Source organism: Rhinolophus ferrumequinum, chromosome 22 (assembly GCF_004115265.2).
Source record: "Rhinolophus ferrumequinum isolate MPI-CBG mRhiFer1 chromosome 22, mRhiFer1_v1.p, whole genome shotgun sequence".
Taxonomy (NCBI): Eukaryota; Metazoa; Chordata; class Mammalia; order Chiroptera; family Rhinolophidae; genus Rhinolophus; species Rhinolophus ferrumequinum.
The window spans coordinates 12,943,354-12,964,536 of NC_046305.1; the positions used below are offsets into that span (position 1 = coordinate 12,943,354).

At 36.2% G+C, this 21,183-nt stretch overlaps 1 protein-coding gene and 1 non-coding gene across 2 annotated transcripts in view; both read right to left on the bottom strand.

The window, feature by feature from the left end:
- ACBD6 (acyl-CoA binding domain containing 6) overlaps positions 1 to 21,183 on the bottom strand; it is a 136,328-nt gene that overhangs the window by 39,892 nt on the left and 75,253 nt on the right. The gene's annotated exons all lie outside the window — the stretch shown is intronic.
- TRNAT-CGU (transfer RNA threonine (anticodon CGU)) lies at positions 13,139 to 13,212 on the bottom strand. The gene has a single exon. It is a non-coding gene; the product is annotated as a tRNA-Thr (tRNA).

The following is a 21,183-nucleotide window of genomic DNA, read 5'->3' on the forward strand; positions in this document are numbered from 1 at the left end:
CGATTTATATGTTGTATGAATTGCATAGATTTTTAGAAACATATGTTGAAGTGGTCTATATTTACCTTATGAGCATATATTTATTTTGGTATATTTGTTGAATAGATATAACCATTAAACATTCTGGGTTGTTGGTGTTTTTGTGTGTGTGTGTGTGTGTGTTGTTTTTGAACTTTCCCCTCTTCAATAAAATACTAAAAATGTTTCCAAACACAAAACAAAATGTTATAGAGGGAATACCAGAATGGCGGACTTAAGAAAAAAAAATGGCTATCTATAAATGAGGGTGGCTCTTTTCTTGAATTATCAACTTAATAGAAATATTTTCAACCATACTAAATGAGAATTGTGTACACCTTACTATATCCCCTAGCTCCCAACACACACACACACACACACACACACACACACACACACGGGGTTACGGGGCAAGAGAGAGAGGGAGAAAGAGAGAGACAGAGAGGGGGGGAAACTATGACAAAGACAAAAGATAATCCTATTCTGAAATGGAATAATTAATAATTAAGTTATGTCAACTATCTTTCTTTTATTACCTGCTTTTAAAAAACACTTTTAGCTCACATCAGGGCCAGATGCCGCAAGGTTCACCAGTGAGGTAGTTCCCTGGGGGCAGCGTGCAGGCTGTGAATGCCACCTCACCAACTTCTTGTGTTCTGAGTCTGCCCTAAGACCACAGCTGTTCCAGAGGGAGGTTTAAGGCTGAGAGAAATGCCAGCCGACAAAAGGAGGGTACGAAGGAGGGTGGGAAACAGAAAGATTACCCTTTGTCATGCACAATCAGCTATCCCTAGGCTTTCAATAAATATGCTTTAATTAGTCATTAAAATTAGTATCCTCCTTAATGGGAACTCCAGCTTTATTACTTAAGAAAGTTCCTAACAACTTAATGCATTTCATTATTAGACCTCTATCCTTTACACTATGTATGGGGAGAGGTAGTTTGCGTTTTTTAGCTGTTAGCAATAATAACTCAGCAGCTCTAGATAAAATTCTAAGTTGTTAGGCTTTGAAAGTTAAATCATTGACAATCTTCCTAATCCGTCAACACTGGCAAAAGAACTATCAATTATAAAAAAACAAACTAATAGGCACTAAAGAGAAAAGAGCTGAACAGGGAAATAAAGGAGTATATTAAGAAATTTCATAATGAATATTTAATCATTAAAAGACCCTGCCATTGGCTTAACTTTGCTCTTTGCATAAGAGAACCTAAGCTGATCCCAAATCTTTGACATTTAGGTGATGAGAAAAGTTGAGAAAATGTAGCATTATTTTTGCTGGAATGCAGGGATTCTTATTCTGGATTCTTAGATTTCGAGGACATCTATGGAAGGGCTTCAGCAAGTGTATGAGCCTATTAAAATTGCCTGCAAAAATTCTAAATGCGCGTCCTTTCTCTCTGGTGTTCATAGCTTTCCTCATATCCTTTCTACAAAGGTTAAAAACCACCTTTGTGGAGTCGCAGTATAGATTCAACAAGATGGGCCACGAATTGGTAATTGCAGAAACTGGGTGATAAGCACATGGAAGTTTGTTATATTATTATATGAATTTTGCAAATGGTTGAAGTTTTTGTCATTAAAAGGTCTTTTTGGAAAAACGGCTGTGAAAGGAATTATGTACAAACCAGTTCTTGATAGAATTATGGAATTACATCTGTCAATCTAAGTGAATTGCTAATGTAAGTGACAATTCCATCTTGACTTACGTCGTAAAGTAAATCAAAAAGAAAGTGAGAGATTTGTTGTTTTATAAAACGTTAAGTGTAGAAACCATCCAAGTATGGAATTCGTTCACATCAAAACTTTCAAACGATGCAAGTTACTTTACTTTTGAATTCCTTGTTCTGTTTCACAACATATCAAAATTTGACACAAAATCAGGAAAAAGGAAGAGAGAAAAGGTTACTGGCAAAGCCAAGCCTACGGAGACAAAGAAGGTGTTGGTTTGGTGCTTGAAGGGGAGGGGCAAACGGAGAGGAGTAAAGTGGGGGGTCTAATCGAATCATTTTAAAAAGCTCAGCCTCTCAGAGTTAACCTTGCCAATCAGAGTACGAAGGAGCAGGAGTGGGAGCAGAGCATGTTTGTGCACATTAAACTTTGCGTGTGTCCTTGAACCTGCAGTGCAGCCTGGGAAGGCTTGGTAATGCTCACCCTTACAGAGAACCTTGAATTCCATTAGAAAGCTCCACGGCAAGGAGAAACCCTCAAGTGGCGGCTTGCGCCACACAGACAGCTCACGCCCTTTACTATCAGAAGTGAGCTCATGGGATTAAGTCTATGAGTCCCGGGAAATTAAAACGTATGAACACACTGACAAATGCCATTATACCAACAAGAAATATTTAAATCTTCTTTCCTTTTCTTTCTTTCACTTTTTTTTTTTTTTTAAGAGATGGCAAATATTTAAAACAGTGATACAATAAAAATGGGTTACTAAGTCTACAATGGAATTAACTGGTCTGGCTAACATCTGACTAATGTTATACTAATATTTACATCTCTGTAACAGCAGTCACCCATCTGATGGCCTAGCACATTTTACACACATTTTTAAATAAAAGGATGTGTGACAGCAGATACCTTGTCTTTCATGTCATATCTGTTATTATAGTTCTACTCCGTTCTGTACTACTGAGATGACAGCTACCTTATATAATTGTACAGTTTTAGAATTACATGTAGGCAGATGTAAACTCAACAGGTAAGAGACATTTCTAATAATTAGAGCTTTCTAAAATGGAACAGGCTACTTGCTGAAGTAAACAGAAATGCCCAAGCAGAAGCTGGCTTGGCTTAACCACCTTTGGACGTTTAGCAGAGAGAATTCCTGCGTTCCATGGGAAACTGACTCTGATGGTCTTTGAATTCCTTTCCGGCTTTACAATTTTACAATTATGCTTTATTTAAGGTCACGCCATTAGTGGCAGAGTAGAAATTGGGCAACTTGACTCCAAATGTAGTCCTTCAAAACCCAAGGTTACAAACCACTCAAATGACTGCAGGCAGTAAATACAAACGAGTGCGGTTAACTGGTGAGAGGAGCAACAGTGGGATCACAGAAGACAGGAGAGCCCCCGGCCGTCCACGGAGGGCAGCAGCTACTCAGCTCTAGCTGACGGATGCCTCCTGGGAATGTGCCCAGGATTGTCATAGCTTCAGATTTTCCAAGAGAATCCTAACATCTATATTGCTATGTGAAATTAAGTGGCCATAAGTTACAAATAAACTGTGAGTACCACGATGGTGCCAAACAATAGATCTTTGGGCTGCATATGACCCATGCCAGTTTGTGACCATGACACTTTCCAAAAAGTCCATTTCCAAACTACTGATTTTTTAAAAAATTTATTTTATTTTAAGTGTGTTTTTCCAGGACCCATCAGCTCCAAGTCAAGTAGTTGTTTCAATCTAGTTGTGGAGGGCGCAGCTCACAGTGGCCCATGTGGGGATAGAACTGGCAACCTTGTTGTGAAGGGCACCTCGCTCTAACCAACTGAGCCAACCGGCCGCCTCCACTACTGATTTTCTAAAATCCTCCTCTAGATTTCTTCAAATTTATCAACATTCTTTTTGAAATACAAAAATTTAAACTTTATGCTTTATGTTGATTAGTCTTCTATGTATATAATAGTATTTTGTGCTGGCGTTTACAGATTATATTCCTGTTACGGTGGCACGAAGTTGGTTTTTGTAATATCAACACTACATTGCAGTCTCATTGTTCACCTATGTTCCACAATAACCATTAAATTTCCTATAGATGGTATTTGTGCATAATCAGTCTCTATGTATGTGCATATGAATATGGCCTTTAAATATTCTATAGCTCTTGCTTTGTAAAAAATTACCTTTCCTTTGAAGTCATTTTCCCCCCCAAATTATCTTATTTCCATATTTTCAGGCATTATTAACCACTCTATGAGTCAGTTCGATCATCAAAAAAGAAAGCTTGGCCATTTCTAGACCTTACTCTGTTGACTCATTTGTTATTTTGTATAATTCCTTCATTTTTAATTCATCCTCATAATGTGATATTTAGAAGAACATTTTAGACTCAACAACACTAAGCACAGCCAAATATATTTTATAACATATATACATTTAAATAATAAATCTCAGAAATCATCAATGAGCCACTATTTCAACATTCAAATAAGTTAGTTCTTTTAAGACAAATAACTGAGCCATTTCTGGAGTTCAATGAGGAAGAATGGCCTGACTTTTTAAAAAAGTTACAGTTTTATAGAATTAATCCAATTCTGAGGGCACAATCAACTTTAAAGTGTACAAGAGGTTATGATTCAGTTATCGGTCCCTAAGATGTTCAGAAACCTTTATGGTGAAAAAGGTGGACTGCCTGGGAATAAAAAAAAGAGTTCTTTTGTTTTCAAGCTTACGATAATGTAAGATGTCAACAATTTCTGGTTTATAGCAATAGCGAGAGAGAATGTAGCCAGGGGGCCATTTAGAAGGAGCAATTTGCCATACCAGGACATAACACTTTGACAGTGTCCTATAATTCAGTTAGATGTAAAAATAAGATGACACTGGGTGTTCTGTGAACTCAAAGTAATTTGAACTTGATTCACACTGTACTGTGAGCCAGTTGTTCATTTTCAGATACCAACTTAACAAAAGAAGTGAGTATTCAATATAAAAATGATAGAAAAAATATAACTTATTAAAGAGAATTATGAGCTGTGAGAATAGGAATGTGGATGAAAAGTCACACTGAGGGGGAAAACCTGTTAAACAAAATAATGTTTACATATAAGAATTTCATTATAAGGAAGAAAATATTAAGGACATGACGAACTTATTACTGTAATCCTCATAAAACGCATCAGATGGCTGTGAATTCTAAAAGTACTGAGTCAGTGTGATAGAGTCTGATGGCAGCATAATGTAGGAAAAAAAGCATGGAATCCGCAGTGAAAACACTTGAAGTGTGAACTCTGGTTATCCTACTTATTAGCTTTCTGTTCTCAAGCAATTCCCATAACCTCTCTGAGCTTTAAGTTTCCTCAACTGTGAAATGAAGACAATACCACAGAAGGACTCCTGTAAGGACAAAATGAGCTAATATATATAAATATAGTTTGCAGAATAGAGAAAAAAATCATAAAAATATGTGATCTTTAAATATTGGTTCAATCAGCTTTGCTCACCATTTTCAGACTTGCTGTGCATTGACATTTGTCTATCTGTTAATCCAGAAAACTCTGTCTACATTTTTTGGAGATGTAGAGATTTCTTGCATAAGGGGCTGAATACATTTGTTTTATTAGTCAACAGATATTTACAAAATGCCTCTAAAGCTGCTGGGACTTAAATAATACCAAAGCCTTTGTACACAGTGTGGAATAGACGTAGTCTCTACCTTCATAATCCATTACAGGAGAACTCTTTCTTAAAACAAAATCTTCTTCAGAAGTCTAATCTTAAAATAGGTAAAAGCTAAAGTGGGAGGTAACTTCTAGGTACCTCTGTGGGGATTCACAGGGCACCCTGAGAACCACCAAGCTGGTAGGCAGGCCTCCTCTAATACTGGTATGTTCCCAGGACAAGAGTACAAATGGATATCTCCAGAACCCCTTTTGTTCCAACCCCCTCCTACATCACAAAGGGCCTCATGTACAGGAGTCCAGACACCTTAGCTCGCATGTCCAAGCTCAATCCATTCCCCCACCTTCCATTCCCTTGCCCTGTGGCCACACATACCAGCAGCGTGATCTACCCTAAGGTTGGATCCTGGAAGTGAACTGGGCCTTTTGGACTGGTCTCTATATAAGCCAATTGAATTCCTGGTGAATATGTGATTTAAGAGTACAAAGTGGGTGTAATTTTACATTTGGGAAGGGGAAAACAAAAGACGGAGAAATGAATTTCTTACACTTCAGCTCTTTCTTTTTTCTACTCTAGTCATAAATGAACATCTTCTACCATTTCCTAAGACTCTATTTCTTTCAAACCATTCACAGTTTTAAAAAGTATGTTAAATAAGAAATTGCATTTCTAAGAAATAAATAACTGTTTGAAAAAAATAAGTAACAGCTACATGAAACAAAACCAGTCCATTGCCAATACATGTCAAGCGCAATAAGTCACTTCAGTACGAGTACCGCAGTCTCGTAATGCATAACCTTCAGTTAGCGGTACATCTCATTTATCTGTAGAACAAAGCCTTTAGCATCCACTGCTCAAGAATGTCTACCTGATATGTGTGTTACAGCACATTTGTTTAGGCCTGCCTCTCTCAAACAATCCTCTACAGAATAAGAAAGTATATATATATATATATATATATATATATATATATATATATACACATATATATATAATTTATAAGTAAGCATATTGACCAGATATGTCAACAAAGTCATGAAGTATTAAGATAACCTTGTTAATATCAAGTTTTACTAATCTAATTTCTCTCCATAAATTTCTAAAAGACATAGTTTCTTTGAGGCATTATTATTTCCACTCTAAATCTTTATTCTTTGCTTATATCAAACATATATTAAGTGTTATGTGCAGTGATATGTCCAATACATATAGTGGTGTTTTCTTGAGAACTAAGGTTCCTCTTTTTCAATTTTATCTTCCTTGAATAGGAATTTTTCTACCACGCTTTCTGAACTCAGGGTAGAAAGTCTGAGTATAGTTGACTTCCAAATGATCCATTAAAAACTACAACAATTTGCCATCAGAGAGGAGTTGTTTTCATTATTATTTTGTTGTGTACATAAACTTATAGAAAATAGGTGAGTTCCAAAATGAAAGGCAGAAACATGCTGGAAAATGACCTCATGTTCTTTTGCCTTATTTGTTCTGCTTCAAAATAACTTCTCTAAAAAACCTTAATGTTTCCACTGTATTTTGATAAACTAACTGAAAATTTACCAGAGATCATTTGTTATTGGATTTGAATCTTGATGGGGCAGCAGCCGGGTGACTTTGGATTATTATGCAGAAAAAATTCATTTCACAGGATTATTATAAGGAAAAAGGAGACCAAATATGTAGATATATCTTACATAATTATTTGAAAAATAGCAAATGCTCAGCCAATAGGATTATATCTAAATTTGTATCCCTCCTTTAAAAATGCAACCGTAGCTAAGAATTCTAAGCAGTTAGTGATTCATCACAGGCAGTGATTGAATTAGTTTAGTCTGACTGTTTTTATCCTAACTCCTACTTAAGATAGGTAGCACTGAAGAATGGGCAGGTGCATATGGGGTTTAGAATTACAAACCTGGCACTACAGAATTATGCGTAGACATTTTATAACTTTGCGATTCCCATCCTCCCAACCTCCCACCCCCACCCCTGGGACTCACCTACTGAATCATAATTTCTGGTGACTCACGTTTGGGGACTTCGGGGATATACAAAGTGAGCTCAGCAATTTCAAAACGTGAGGAATATTGGATAAAACCGTTTGGTCATAGAGGGGGGGCTTTGAGAGTCAATCATAAAAGCTGAGAATTGATTCATAGGTAAGAAACTATTAGAGGTTTTTGATAATAGAATCATTTAGATACTGAAGTAGCATTTAGATCATGACATTAAAGGAAGACTAACCTGTTATAACTACGTAGGATCAAAAAAGTCACGTTAATAAGTTGCCACAATAATATATGGGTGAAGGAATGATGGTTTGAACCACAGACATGTCAGTGGAAATGGAATACATACTATGAAGCTCTCCATGCCTTTCCAGTCCAACAACTGCAAATCCCAAGAGTCCCTTTCCCACAGTCAGATGGCAGTTGAGCCTCAGCAGCAATAATGTCATTAAATGATGAGTGGAATGCCAAGGCTTTATACTACTTGAGTAATTATTATCATCATGGATAAACAATAATATAATGCATAAACAGGCAAGCTTTTGACAACTAAGTAGAAATTAAAAGTATGAACAGAACAGGACAGAGGAAAACCTTTCCTAGTAACACACTAGCCTAACGGTCTTTCTTATTCCACAAGGTTCTTTTGTGTTGTTACTTTTTAAATGATGGGACAGACCCATTATACATTTAATAATTGATACTATTTTGTCATATTTTCTTTCTTTTTATCTTTCTTTGTTTGGTGAAGTAGGTTCAAGAAATGATAGACATTAGGACTTCTTGTCCTTAAATGTATCAGTGTGTACCTAAAAACAACAAGGCAATTTCCTACACAACCACAATACCACCACCACACTTAAAAGAGCTAACACTAATAAAACGTTAACGTAACGTGGCCCTCTTTAACTTTTGTAGTTAACGCATACACGAGTATACAAATCAAGACAACACGGTCTTGGGTTGTGTTCCTCCCCCAAAGCAATTCTACGTGATCTTTTTCAGTTAGCTCTCACAATTAATTAACTTTGCAAATCCTTTGGATCTTACTAGCAAAATGATAGAAACTCCTCTATCACCTTAAAAAATGTATCATTAGAGAATGTTCATTGGATAATGACAAACAGAAGCAACTGGAGTTTCACACGTAGTGCTTCCATAAGACTTTCAAGAGTTCTTGAGAGTACCATTTACTTCTTTCCAAGTGTCACGGGTAAGGATTGCACATCAGTAAGAACCATGGCATGCTCGAGACTGCCCTTAACAGAACCAAGACCTCTGGCCACTGTCAGATAATCTGTCACTATAAGCTACTTGTATCCAAGCCAGATATTTATTGCTATTGATCTGCCTGGTCCCAGCAAAAGACTTTTGTTCTCCCAGACCGGGACTTTGACCTCAATTAAGTTATGAATTTCAATCCGATAGACTGCTCCACTTACCCTACTGCTCTCCCTGACTGGATTAATTAGAATTAGCTAGGCCGAGAGTCACCCCAAGCTCCTCATGGATCATGTTATTTTAATAATAAATAAAGGAACAGCAGCAATGTACAAGAAGTATTTTGAAAGATTGCTCATCTAGGAACATCATTCAGAACCTGCCAATATCAATTTCTCTGACTTTGATTACCTCATTTACTTTTATTTCTTTTCCTTCATTGGAATTTCCCCTTTTATTTTGGCTTTCTAAACATGTTCTTTGCATAGAGAAATCAAAGTACTATTTGCCATTTTAGCACTTTGCTATTTTAGGGTTTCATTAGAGAGTAACTCATTAAAACAATCATTTGCAAAAATGTAACTTAAAACATTTAATAATCTCAGAGCATCAGGAAAAATACCATCATCTAGAAAAATACTAGTCTTTAGCTAAATGTACTTTTCCTATAGCTAGCTAATGCACTAAAACCAGACAAATCAAAATGTAACTGAGAAGGCAATATCCAAGCTTGCAAAGCATAAAAATGTGCAAATATATTTATTTTTAACCCATAACCCTTTGGGACAGATTACATACTGGCCAATGAGAATTCTAAATCTTGCTGATAATCTACAATAATCAGTAGGATCAGTATTTGCTAAATATACTATTCTAATTTTATGATTTACCCCCAGATATAAAACATTATTTAAAAATGTAAAGAATATTATATAAGAATACTCATATTCTGGAATATAGTATTTGGTATTTGATACTGAAATTGCAAGATTTTTAGGAAGTATAAAGAGAATCCCTAAAACTACTTACATTATCAACTGATGTTTTTGACAAAGTAAAAACCCTTTTACTTTCTTTGATTATTAAAATTTTGAGTTGTGATTGGCTCTAGGAAATATAAAGAAAATATTTAACCAGTATGCCCAAGGGTAGTAGCAATTTCAATATTAAAAGCGATGCAAAATCAAACTCTGCCCTCAAAATGCCACGAATTCCACATATATTTTGAAGGCACATTCTGAGAGTAAAAGGAGATGCCATTACATTATGTTATCAGTGATTTACAGAGCCTTTAAAAATGGAAGTGTTATCAAATAATCTTGTCGGAAAGAAACTGGTATATATGTAAATGTTCCTATAATGAAAAATAAAACAATTATCGTTTTTAAAATACAGCTATCGGATTTAACCTCCACTTCCCCGTTCCCCTCTCACTACCTCACATGGGATCTGTAGGTTATGTAAAACTTTACTCATTTTAAAGAGTTTTATATTTTCTCATGGAAAGGTTCTAAGCTCAAGTATCAGTACACACTTCTTCCTCAGCACCCAAAACATGTTAGTAGCCTAAGAAGAAAGTAAAACTGGTATGAGGAGTGGGCTCTACAATGTGAGAGAATCAAGATTAAAGAAATTATTTGCAGGCTAAGGCTATTTTCATAATAATCTACTCAGCAGGAAAAAAATGATCAAATGACAACATGTATTGTATTTTGGCAAAGAGACTCTGTTTTCACACCTGACTTTCATTAACTGCGTATTCTTAAGTGGAATTAAAGCAATTCTTTACAAATCATACAGGTGATTTAACACATTAGCCTAGACTTTCCAAATGACCCCTTAATTAGGGTCACGAGTACAATATGTAAGGGAAAACAGGAAAATTTAAGATACTTACATCTTCACTTACAGTGGTAATATTTGAAATGTAGACAATGACTTGTATAAATGGTAATGGAATAACATTAAAGTAAAGAAATTGGAGATCTAAAAATCTCAAACGTTATTTGAAAAATTTATAAATAGTAAAGAGTTTATAGCACCAAAGAATATTAAATATTTCAGAATAAATTTAACAAGAAATGTGCAAACTTATAAGAGGAAAACTTTTAAATACTCCTGAAAGACGCAAAAGTAGACTTGATCAAATGGAAAGATATTTCCTATACTTGAATAGGATGACTCAGTATTATGAACATGTCAATTCTCCCTAATTTATAAATTCAATGCAATTCCAATAAAAATATCAAGAACTTATTTTATGGAGTTACACAAATTGATATTGAAGTTCATATAAAACAAACAAGAATAGCCAGTAAAACATTTAAAAACTATGAGGGAGGGGCCGGCCCGGTGGCTCAGGCGGTTAGAGCTCCATGCTCCTAACTCCGAAGGCTGTTGGTTCGATTCCCACATGGGCCAGTGGGCTCTCAACACAAGGTTGCCGGTTCCTCGAGTCCCGCAAGGGATGGTGGGCTCTTCCCCTGTAACTAAGATTGAACACAGCACCTTGAGCTGAGCTGCCGCTGAGCTCCTGGATGGCTCAGTTGTTAGAGTGCATCCTCTCAACCACAAGGTTGCCGGTTCGACTCCCGCAAGGGATGGTGGGCTGTGCCCCCTGCAACTAGCAACGGCAACTGGACCTGGAGCTGAGCTGCACGCTCCACAACTAAGACTGAAAGGACAGCAACTTGACTTGGAAAAAAGGCCTGGAAGTACACACTGTTCCCCCAATAAAGTCCTGTTCCCCTTCCCCAATAAAATCTTTAAAAAAAAAACACACAAAAACTATGAGGGAGAAATAGCAGTTCCAGATAGATATTAACACCTAACTACGAAGCCACTTTATTTAATATGTTGTATTATTACATGAATTGTCAAAAAGACCTGCTGAACAGACTGTGTCGTCCAGAATTGGACCCAAACACATATGGAAATTTAGTATATGACAAAGGTGGCATCTCAAATCACTGGGGAATGGACTTCCAAATAAATGACGCTGGGATAACTGAGAAGCCATTTGGAAAAAGACAAAATTAGATCCATATCTCACACCGTACCTTTAGGGATCTAAATGTAAAATACAAAACCATGCAAGTACTAGAAGACAATGTGGATAAACTCCTCTTTAACTTTGGTGTAAGAAAATGCTCTTAACCATGACTTAAAATCCAGAGGCAATAAAAGGACTGATAAATTTGACTACATAAAAATAAAAAAAAATTTATATGACAAAAGATACCACAAATGAAGTCAAAAGACAACTGAAAAACTGGGGGGCGGGGGGGTAGGGTGGGGAAATATCTGCAACATATACCACAAAGGACTAATATACTTAATATATAAAGTACTCTTAAAAATAGAGGTGTAATATTCCAAAAACCTGACAGAAAAATGTGAACAGACAAGTCACACCAAAAAGGGATTAAAAACAACCCTCAACCCTACAAAAAAAATGTAACAACTCACATATGCAAACTAAAACAATACTGAGATACCATTTCTCTACCAGATGGGTAAAGATTTGAAAATACGATGACAGCACAATATATTGACAAGACTGTAAGAAAAAAGGCACTCTCATATATTGTTAATGGGAATGCAATTCGGTACAACCCTTCTGGAGGGAAATTTGTTAATAGCTAAAGAATCTACACTGCACTTACTTTTTGACCCAGTAATTCTACTTTGAGGAATCTGTCCTGAAAGTATACACCCAATAACATGAAAATATATATGTATAAGGTTATTAGTTACAACATTGTTTGTAACTGCAAAATACTGGAAATGACCTAAATGTCCACATAAAGGACAGTGGTTGAATAAACTATGGCACATCCACACAAAGGCATACTATGCAGCTGTGAAAAAGGTAGGAAGGTCTCTGAAATGATACGGAGTAACTTCTAAGACATACTGTTAAATGAAAGATATGAAGTGCAAAAGAATATCTATATATTTCATGTTAAATGAAAGATATGAAGTGCAAAAGAATATCTACAGTATGCTATATTTCATGTAAATTAGAAAAAGATATATGAAAATGCTTATGTATCTGCTCATTCCTGCAAAGGAGATATGGGAAGGATAAGCCAGAAACAAAAGAGATTGGTTACCTATATGGAGTGGGTGAGAAAGTAGTGGAAAGAAGGGAGGCGGTTGGAATAGCTATGACTATTAGTAATATTACTATTAACAATATTATTAAAATTACTATGAACCACAGTAATGATTCACATCACCCCAAAATAAACAAAAATTAAAACCAACCAATATGTGGGGCAAATCTAAAATGGTATACAAACACTGATGAACCAACCTGCCCTGAATAACACAATCATACTGAAGGGGAAAGGGAAGAAAAGAACTAAATAACTTTTGAAAACAGTATTATGATTGGATACCGTAAGGCTAATAGCAAAATGAACTATACATAAATGTGTTTTTTTTAACTTTTATTTATTTTAAGCATGTTTTTCCAGGACCCATCAGCTTCATGTCAAGTAGTTGTTTCAATCTAGTTGTGGAGGGTGCAGCTCACACTGGCCTATGCGGGGATCGAACCGGCAACCCTGGTGTTACGAGCATCATGCTCTAACCAACTGAGCTAACCGGCCGCCCCATAAATGTTTTAATTTAGTTAGTAAATGTGCTTCACAGATGTAGAGGTTAGCAATTCTGAAACTACATTATATGTACGCTAGAGTTGAAAAAAATAATGAGCGTTGAGTTTTTCATTGTTGGAGAATAAAGTTATAAATAACGAAAGGCTAAACTAAACCCTGTGGCATTGCATTGCAATAGAAGGTGTCAGTATAAACACATCCTATTTAAAGTATATAAAGATACAAAAATATAGTGTATGTACATGCATGGGTTAGGATACATACATATATTTCCTACATGTACATAATATCCTAGTTCTGCCGAGAGAACCAGGAAACAATGACATTCTGGTAGGAATGAGCATACCCAGTGCTCCGCTCTTGGTTTCTAAACACCCTTCTTTAATAAATAGAACCAGAGATCCTTGGAAAAATGGTTGATTCCAGGGTGGGGGTAGGGAAAACACAAGATGAGCCTAGAGTGGGGGGAAAAGGCTAGTTCCTCCTTACAGAAGAATTCTAATTAATAAAGGCACAAGGAAAAAAGAAAACAGAAAATCACCATGAGGCAAACACCGTAATGTAATGTCGCAGCAAGGACCACTGATGGATGCTAAAATCAGTGGGCAGAAGTTTGGGGAAAAAGAGGATTTACACGCTCTCAAAGTATCTCCCCCACAATACTTACTAATTACAAAGGAAATACAGTAACTTTACAGCAGAGAAACCGGACAGACATTACCTTCCCAAAGAAAACAAGGTTAAATAATAAATAATACCACAGTAACAAGACACACTGATGTGAACCCCTTAAGACATGTACTGAGAAGGGCATATCCCATTTCGTGATATCCTTGCCCAAAATGCATAACCTAATTCCAGCAAAACATTAGACAAATCCAAACTGAAGAACATTCCACAAAACAGCTGATCTGTTCTCTTCAAAAGTGTCATGATCATGAAAGACATGGAAAGATCGAAGAACTGTTATAGATTGGAGGAGGCTAAGAAGAAATAATAACTAAATCCAAATTGGGTAGCATCTTAGAAGAGAAAACATGAGTAGAAAAATTGCTGAAATTCAAAAAAGGTCTATAGTTTAAATAATAGCATAATACCAATGTTAATTTCCTGATTTTGACAATTGGATGATGGATATGTAAGAAGTTACTATTAGGGGAATTTGGTTAAGGGCTATAGAGGAACTGCACTATTTTTTTGCAACTTTTAAGCTAGGAGCATAAAATTATCTCCAAATAAAGAATTTTTAAATGAAACCTAACATAAACTGCTAATGTTGGTGTTAGGAAAGGCAGTCTCATTTGAGCAGTCTTTGAATCCCTGCACAGCTGCATACGAATGGGCCACAGGCCTAGGATACTTCTTTACCAAGGGATAAAGAACCTCCACAGCCTGTGACAGGCTTGTCATCTTGTGTGGGAATTTCTTTCCTTGTTTCAGCCTCAATAATACTCTGGCCTCTGCTTCAAGTGTGTATGTCATATGGCACCTGGCCAACCCCTTACTAGGTCTGTCCTCCCCAGGGAGGGGGCAGGGTTCCTTCCACTGTGGCATGAGAGGGGTGTGTGCAGGCAAACTGCCTTGCATCAGACGCTGCGAGAAACCTGCTGGCATGGGGGATCAACGCTCACTTTTGAAGCTGGTCTTGCTCTGTCTCTTTTCTATGTGAGTAAATCCAGTGCGTGCCTGTGTTGTTTTTCTTGGTGACTCCAACACCAAGATGCAATGGACAAAAGTGTCTGGACTTCTATTTCGGGTAGCTGGCACAGTGATGATCTTTGCCATCCCCCATGGAGCAGTAGTCCCTCCCTGGGATTAGTCACTGGTGCGTGGTACCCTCAGCCCTTGGGACTGAGCCAATGCATAGTACTCTACTCAACAGCTGGATTCAAAACAGAAAGTAAATTCTTCTTGAAGAGGTTTTGTTTTGGTCACATACACATGCACATACACAATTATGGAATAAGGGTCATTTCTCTAATGATGAGTATTTGCTTTTACTAATATCAAATCTATTCCCCACTTCTATTTTTGTGCCTTTCTTCATATACACTTTTTTTCCCAATATGCAATTATAGTCATCTTCCTGAAAATATTTTAAGCAGCCATTAAAGCCAATTCAACAATGAATGTAACTCAAATGAAGTGACAATATTCACAACTAAAGACTAACTTCATTCAAAGACAGGCAATGACAACTACACCATTTGGTTAACAGTGATTGTATTCATCTTAGAATTGATTTAAGGTGATATAATTAGTTAGTTTAATGTGATTCCAACAAGAATTTCATGGTCTTAAGATACTCTGTCACTGTAATTCTGAGACTTAAATTTTAGCTCTTATGATTTCTAACTTCTCTAGGTACGTGTCACATATATATAAATGGGCTTATAAATGCATAATAAAATTTAAGAATTTCAAAAAAGTAAATAATTTAAATATTTTTTATGAATTTACAAAAAATATACTCCATCATTTATTCTATAATAGTATATTCTATTATTTAAAACATCTAACCTTTTCAGTCTAATTTAAATATTTAATACTGCATGTCCAGGAACAGTGTCCACATATACAATAAAGAAAAGGGGATAAAGGGAGGAGGCAAGCCTTTTCTATTTCCTAAGGAGGACTTTTTATAAGGCAGACAAAAAAGGGGAAGATCAGTACATGTCTTCTAAAATTAGAAAAATGAGATACTTAGTGACATTTATATACTTGAATACTAAAAAACAGGGAAGATAAATCTAAACTGAAAACGACTTTCTCTTGAGAGGAAAATTGTTGAAAAACAAGAAAAACTGGAAGAATATCTTAAATGACTGCACAGCCTTGTTGAAAATATAAAATTTCATTGACGTTCTTGTTTTAGCTAAGTAATTTGTATGCATTTTATATCCTATTCCACAATTATATAATCTATATGTGTTTATGTATCAAATGATTTTTGGAGCTACTTCTAAGTTTAATTATTTGTCTTCCCCAAATTTTCAAGGCAAATGGATACTCTGGAAAGATGTATCCCGTTTATCTTACAGTTTCTCATATATTCTCACATATACCATGTATTCCACTACAGCCAGGGATAAAAGGGCCTCAGCTAGATAAGCTATTAAAAAAATATTTAAAAAACCTTTAGAAAAACATTGAATGACATGAAAAAATGGTCACTATAATATTAAGTGAAAAATAAATACAAAAACCATATATACTCGTATGGCTGGCATTTGGTTCAGGTAGGATGGAAGAAGATATGAGGTGTGATCAAACAATATGGTGAATGCCTAAATTAAAAAAGTTTATTACAGTAAAAGACACATTGCCATTAATCCCCCTCAAAATCCTCTCGTTTCGAACACACTGATCCCATTGTTCTTGCCACTTTCTGAAGCAGTTCTGGAAGTCTTCTTTTGGGAGTGTCTTTAGTTGTACTGTCGTGGCTGCCTCGGTGTCCTGAATCATTTTGACTTTGGGGAAGAGCCAGAAGTCGCAAGATGCCAGATCCGGTGAGTAAGGTGGATGAGGACACACCGCAATATTCTTATTTGACAGAAACTGCCATACCAGAAGTGATGTGTGACATGGAGTGTTATTATGATGGAGGATGATTTATGGCACACTTTAAAACACACCTTTTCTCAATCGTAGCTCACACCCTACTGACTGCACCAATATGTGGAAACTTGTCACACACTGTTACTAAGGTTCGATGAGCTGCTTCCTGTATTGAAGATCCCTGCCTTTCTGCTGGAGGGCACTCGGCAGCAGCAGTCACCGTACTGTTTGATCACAGCAGAAAGGCTCCATGTCACACATCGCTTCTAGTACACGGCAATTTCGGTCAAATAAAAACATTAGGGTGTGTCCACATCCAGCTTATTCACCGGTTCTGGCACCGTGAGAACTCTGGCTCTTCTCCAAAGTCAAAATGACCATGAAAGGTAAACATTTTGAATCGATTCAGGACATCGAGGCAGCCACGACAGTGCAACTAAAGACACTAATGAAAGAGGACTTCCAGAACTGCTTCAGGAAGTGGCAAGAACGATGGGATAAGTGTGTTTGAAGTGAGGGGAAGCATTTTGAAGGGGATTAATGGCAATTTAATAATTTTTTTTTATTTAAACGTTCATTGTATTATTTTATCACACCTCTTACAACAGACTAACTTTCCCAGTGCAACAACAAAAAGTTGGGTAAATTGAAAAACAAAATGTATTTATAAAGACATTTGGGTCACAGAAGTAAAAAACATTAAGTAACTAAAAGAGAGAGCTATTCAGAGGCAAGCAGGAGCTCTCCTGCTGCTTTCTTTGTTTGGGGACATTTGCTCATTTTGTGCACAGGCTAAGAATTGAGAGTGGCTCAAATGGACACTGGGGGAAATAAAATTAGGAAAAGTTTTGGAGTTTGTGTGGGTTGGCTCAACAATTCAAAAATTTCAGAAGTCCCAAACACAGAGTGATGTTCTCTACATGATTTATTTTCTGAATTCTGGGGTTGTGTGGGAAGTCAGAGTTTCTAAAAAAGCACACAGGACTTTTCTGTTGTTTTGCGATATTTGAAAGACCAAATCCTACTTGAGGGAGATCAAATCTCAGCCTGAACACATTTGCCAAAATTGGAAGCAGTGTGGGGCAGGAAGCTGGAGAACAAAGCTCGACGCAGAAAAAAACCAGACCGAATCTTCATCAGTTTTTCAGGACAGGGAAGTAGACACTCATAGGCTCACAAGCAAAAGTCTAATGAGTCTCCCCTAATGAGTATGAGGTATCAGAACTCATGCAGGATGAAAACAATGTCTACATAGAAAGATGGCCCAGTACAAACTATCAGAGACCAAGTGGAGTGAAAAAGACATCTCCATAAAAGGTTGGCAATGTATCGGATGCTGAAGCCTCAGCTGAGTCCAAGGAAGGCACTCACATGGGAAAGCGACCTGACTCAAGGTGTCAAAGACCAAAAGCAGTGAGGAGGGCACCCTCCAGAGAAGTATTTTGAGCAAACTGTCAGAGCCTACGTATGACGAGGGCATCCATGCAGGAAAGGGGATGGTAGCAGCGTGACAGATTGGTTACACACTGGGAGACTGATCAAATAAGTTAATATAGTATAAAGGGAGCTAGGTTTCTCACTGTCAGAGAAGAAAGTTACAAATACAGGAAATGAATCCTGTGGTACTGACCTGGAAGTAGAGTCTTGGTGTGAACTTATACACACACACACACAAATGAACATAGATTGAATGTGTGTGTGTATGTATATATGTGAGAGGATCTTGAAAGAGTGAAAGCCCAACAGCAATGAGCACACCTAATGCTCAGATCATGGTTTCTAAATACCATTCTTTACCAAACTGAACCGGAGCTCTCTGAAGAAACTGCTGTTTCAAGGGCTGGGAAAGGGAAAAGTTCAAGATGAACCTGGAAGTCCTTGTTATGCCAGAAAGTATGAAAATTCTCAAAGAATTATGGGCACATGCTAAAAGGAAACAGAAGCCATATTGAAGCGGCTCCCACTGGCCAAATCTGGGATAATTTGAGTATAAAATTAAATAATGATAACACTGTATTACACAATTACATAAAATCGGGAACTATGAATCCACACTGATGTATAAAAAAGCATGAATAAATTGAAATTTTGATGGAGATACGATATTTACATAATCTCCAAGTATCTTCCTTCAAAACAGTAATGAATTACAAAGGGACAAAAGTAATGTTACTGTGAAGAATCCTGGCAGACACCACTTTAACCAAATGATGAAAATAAGTATCAGTAATGGAGCAAATCGAAGGTATGTGCCATCAGATAGGTTCCAATGAGAATGTATCATCATTTTTATAATATTCCTGCTAAAGACGAATGACAAACATAATCAGAAGGAAACATGAAACTCAAATTGACAAACATTCTGTAAAATAATTGGTCTATAATTTTTGAAGGTATCAAAGTCATAAAGGTCAAGAAAGTGTGTAACTGTTTCTGTGGGAGATCTTTAGTGTCCTCCTTTAGGCTCTTTTAGACATGATAACTACATGCAATGTATAATTCTAAACTGCATTCTTTTGTTATAAAACACATTTAAGGCCAACTGGCAAAACTTGAATGATGTATAAAAGGTTAGATAGTAGTAACATATCAGTGATAATATCCTGATTATGAAGAATAAACTGTGGTTATATAGTAGAACGTCCTTGTTTATATAGGGGTGATAGGGTATAATCTTGGCAAAATAGTCTTCTATTTCAAGGTTTAAGGTTCAAATATACTCTTATTGTCTGTGTAAATGTGAAATTGTTTGAAAAAAGAAACTTTTTAAAATCAAGACATGTGAACAAGTAGGAAATTGTGATAGATGAAGAAAAGATAAAACAGCCAAAAGAAGTAGCCTCAGACATAATTCAGCTATTTGAATTAAGAAGACAGAACATTAAAATGATTGTTACAAATATGTGAAAGAACATAAAGGAAAAGATAGAAATTTTCAACAGAAAAAGGGAAAAGGTGAAATTAATTAAATGGTCTAGAATTGAAAAATTACAATGTCTGTAATTAAGAACTCAATGCAGACTCTTAACAGAAGATAAGACTAGCAAAGACAAAGATAGTTCAACAAAAATTATCCAAACTGTAGCACAGAGAGAAAAACTGACAATACAACACAAATAAAAACAAAACAAAAATAATAAAACAGAATATATGACATGTAGAACACTGTCAAGTGGTCTAACATACGAAAAACTGTAATTCCAGATGATGGAAGAAAATGGAGCAGAAGCAATATTTGAAGAAACCAGAGCTAAAAATTTTACAAAATCAGCGGAAACTATGCCAAAAAGTTCAGTGGACCTCAAGCAGAGTTTTAAAAAAAACACCCCAAAATACTTAACCACCGCTGGAAAATAAAATATATAGGCAAAATCTTAAAAGCAGTCAGAGTAAAAAAGACACATGATCTTCAGAGGAACAACTGTAAGAATAACGGCTAACTTCTCAAAAGAAAATATGAGAGCTAGAAGACGATGAAATGCTAGCTCTACAGGGCAGAAAGAATAAACAGGACAACATTGTAGAATTGTCTACCAAGAAAAATTATCTTTCTAAACTATAAGTGAAGTAGACATAATCAAACAATTAAATATAAGATGATTCATCATTACAAGTCAATACTTAAGAAATATCGAAGTTCTTTAGGCAAAAAAAAAAAAAAAAATGATACCAGATAGAACCAGGAAAGTGCAAAAAGGAATGAACGAGCATCAGAACGGGTAAATATGTGAATAAACATAACAGTATCTTGTGAGGTATGGAGCAAATATAGAAGTAAAAATATATCACAATTGTAGCAACAGAAGCAAGGAAAAGGATAAACAGAATTATACCACTTTAAGATTTTTACACTGTTCAGGGTACGGCTAAAGTATTAATTTAAGACAGACTGTAAGTTAAGGGACTACTTTGTAATTTCTATCATAACCACTAAAAAAACGATTCTAAAAGGAATAGCAAATACCCAATAAAGAAGGTAAAATGGAATAATAAAAAAAATACTTGATAATACAAAATAAGTTGGGAAACGAAGAACAGAGAAACAAAAAGCAGGTGGGACAAACAGAAAAGAAATAGAAAGATGGCAGTAATTACATTAAACGTTAAGTAATTAAACAATGCAATTAAAAGACAAAGATTATCAGACTGGATAAAGACCAAGACCCAACTACATGCTACTTACAAGAAAACACTTTTCAATATAAAGACATAGTGCTAGCAGACTGAATTGTGCCCATCCCCATCTCCCCAGATTCATATGTGGAAGCCCTAACCCCCAGTGTGACTGTATTTGCAAACAGGCTCTTTAAGGAGGTACTTAAGGTTAAATGAGGTCATAAGAGTGGGCTCTGAACTGACAGGACGGATGTCCCTGTCAGAAGAGGAAGAGACACCAGAGATCTC